Genomic DNA, 3,611 nt, shown 5'->3' on the forward strand with positions numbered 1-3,611 from the left:
CACCCCCACATCAGAGCTCACACCTCCCTCCTGGCACCACCCCCACATCAGAGCTCACACCTCCCTCCTGGACCCGCCCTCACACCAGAGCTCACACCTCCTTCCAGACCCTGCCCCAACATCAGAGCTCACACCTCCTTCCAGACCCTGCCCCCACATCAGAGCTCACACCTCCCTCCTCTCCAGATCTTGCTCATTCATTGAACACACAACAATACCCTGCTGGTGTTTTTCTCTTCTTTGGTCAGTGCAGAGACAGCCTTGGTGTCCACCCTCATTCCTAAGAGTTAGGAATCACGACACAGAACAAACCAATCAGAAAGCCATGTGTGGTCTTACCTCAAGAGTAGAATGAAGAGGAGATGACTGGGGATTGATGTGACCACAGTGACCAAAGTAACCCAAATGCTCAGTGTAGACCCTGCAAAAACGAACGAAATAGGAGCCGCAGTAAGCCATCGGGAGGGACCCCCACCCTACCCAGTCACAAAGTTGCTCGGCTGGCCTGTGCAATTTCATTCTCTGATACATTTAGGAATAAGGGTGAGACCCCCTCTAGAGTGTTCTAATTATAACTGTGCTGGGAATCGGAAAACAACTTGGACGACCTTTCTGGTCCCCACCCCCCCCAAGGGATCCCATGGAGATGGAGGCCCCAGGAGAATCCCATGGAGCCCCTTTCGTTCCTACTTCTCTTTGCCTTCCCAGATGAGATTCTTTGGTGCTGGTTTTGAACTGCATGGTTGGTCAGGAAAATGCCAGAAAACCAATTAATTGAAATCACCCATTTTCAGCAGCCACTCCCCAAACCAGATCGTGAATTAAGATAATAAACACTGTTGTAAGAAACCATCTCAGTATCACAGTGTCTTAACAAAGACACTGGTCCACTTGTGCACACCTGGAACACCTGGCCGCTCTCCTGGGCTTACTCTGTGTGGTAACCCAGGGTTCTGTCATCTCAACTTCAATGCGTGACCACAGGGATTGTGGAAAGAGGAAAAGAACTGTGTCAAAGATCAATGCGAGAGCTTTATGGCCAGAACTCAAGGGGATGAACAAGGTAGCCGCTCCAAGGAGGCTAGAAAATGTAGGCTTCTTGTGTGCCCGGGAAGACCATGTAGAATTACCCGTCTCTCTGCACCAGGCCCACGAATGCTGAGCGCCATCTGTGGCCTCCTCTGAACATTTGACTGACACGACATTTGCCCTAACAGTCACAGATGTCTGGAAGCATGGAGACCAAACCTTGAGGTCACCAACTGTTCTGGTGTCCTGACACAACAGTGACGTGCTTCTGGGTTAACACGTACAGAGGGCGTGTATGGCGTCCTTGGGTGATCACACTTAGGGCTCTGTTTGATTTCCTTACCAGATAGTTCCAGAGAACCAAGTTCCAGAGCTTTTGGCTTCTTGACCCAGTAGCTGAGTTTTCTGTCTTAGGATTCTGCTGGCTGCTGTGACTGTGGCTCGGTTACTGTCAGCAAAATGCCTGTGCCCCTGGTGTGAGTGCTCTACTTCTCCTTGCCTGTTCCTGACATGGATCAGAATGGCAGGGCTGTGGTCTGGAAGTACATTGTACTTCCCAGCATAGATACCTGCTTCAGGATGAGGAGGGAAGGCCTGCTTTGGCTAGAGTGTGGACAACTTTTGTCTGTATAAAAAGGGCCATGTGTAGCGCCTCTGAAGGTTGAGATTCTTCCCTGAGTTGAGTATAAGCAAAAAGGCATCTACAACAGCTTAGAAAACACATCATCGACGCCAGCTTAACCGGCCTCTCGGTCCCTGTGACTTATTTCCTAACGCCTCCCACTGAGTATTCCTTGAAATAATATTCCAAGGAGGTCCACGCAGAGGAGTGTTCAAATAAATCAATGACTTCCCTGGGAATGTATGAGTAACAGAACATAGCATGGCCCAGGCCTCCGAAGCCACGCCGGGTAGGCGAGCGCACGCCTCCTGGCCCGCGCAAGGCTGCCACACCTGTGCCCGTGGCACTGCTGACTTTTTAATTACAAAACAGAAGGTTTTCTCTTCCAGCCTTCTCTGTCATTTCTCATGAGGAGTCACCCTAGGGAGAAAGAAATGAAGCCAAGATGTCTTTGAACTTGGTCACTGTATGTGCTTTTTTCCTCCTTCCTTTCTCTCTCTCTCTCTCTCTCTCTCTCTCTCTCTCTCTTTCTCTCTCTCTCTCTCTTTAAACATTTTGATCTAAAACATCTGTTTTTGCTTAAAAGCACATCTATATCAATAACCATTTACACCGAGTCCTTGGAGAACAGCCCATGCAGATGCTGAATGTTGTGGGGTTTGTATGAATCACTTAGAAAATGTGGAATTCATTTCTTCCCTGCTCCCTTCCCAATGAGGTTAAATCCCAGAAATCTGCAAACCTTACATTGTTGTGTATGCAAAGCACGCTCCCCCCCCACCCCTGCCTTTCCTAATGTGTGAGTCATGCCATTGTTGTGATGGATGGGCTAATGACTCATATTTACTACGAGGGCTACAAGACATTTGTAGGAAGGGAGCCCACTGGCTTCTGAGGTTGGTAATGGGATTACTCACTTCAGTGGAGTGAGCCTGGTGTGAAGGCTGGGACTTGCACACTCAAGCATGTGTAATTTAGACAACCATTGTCTTGGCTCAGAGCAGGGGGCAGGGCAAACTGGAAGCGATTAGGAAAAGCTGGGGCGTAGCGGCAAAGCCATGACCAGGCGTTGAATACGGAAGGTGGGTGGCAGGAGGGACACTGAAAGCGAAACCACGCTCCATGTGTGCCTTACTTTCACTTCTGTTGTGAGGTAAAACACTCTGAAAAGCACCTTGGGTGAGAAGGGATTGTTTAGTTTACGGTTTCAGATTATAGTCCATTGTTGTGGAGATGTCAAGTCAGCCGCTCAAACAGCATCATCCATAACCATACCCACAGTCAAGATGCCCCTGCCTTTGCCTGCTTGCTTGTGCTTAATACCCAGTACTGAGCGGTCAATGGTTTCCTCCACTCTCCCACAGTCCAGGGTCAACCCAAGAGATGGTGGCCGACCTACCTCAGTTAACAATCAAGAGGACTAACGTAGACATATCCACAGGCCAGCCTGATCTAGACAAGTCTTGGTGTGATCCCCCCTTCCAAGGTGATCCTGGTTTGCAACAAATTCACAGTTCAAATTTCCCACAACAACATGTGTCTGGAAGATGCTCAGCTATGAGTTTGGTCATGGAGATGCTGGGAATGGGAGCAGGAGGGCTCTAGTTGCTGTACTGTGGGGCTCCACTGCCTGCAGATGGAGGTACCCTGCCACCTCATTGCTGGAGTCTCAGGGAGCTCTGCACCTACTCTTAGGGAGGTGGAGCACTGGGGTCCTGTGGGGTCCCCCTGTGATTCTTGCCTTCACTCATTTTCTCCTCCTTCCCTACGCAGGCTTTGATGGCAGGCGGGCAATTCAGTTCTGTTCAATTTCAATTAATCCTGTGTCCATGCCTAAAGAGACCTCATCTGCTTGGGATAAGTTGTGAAGTCATCTTTTCTTGGTGAAACGACACGTGGTTTATGTTCCCATCTCATTGCTGGTACGTAATATCCAATAAAATCATCTCGAAGGAGGAAG

Source organism: Microtus ochrogaster, chromosome 2 (assembly GCF_000317375.1).
Source record: "Microtus ochrogaster isolate Prairie Vole_2 chromosome 2, MicOch1.0, whole genome shotgun sequence".
Classification (NCBI taxonomy): Eukaryota; Metazoa; Chordata; class Mammalia; order Rodentia; family Cricetidae; genus Microtus; species Microtus ochrogaster.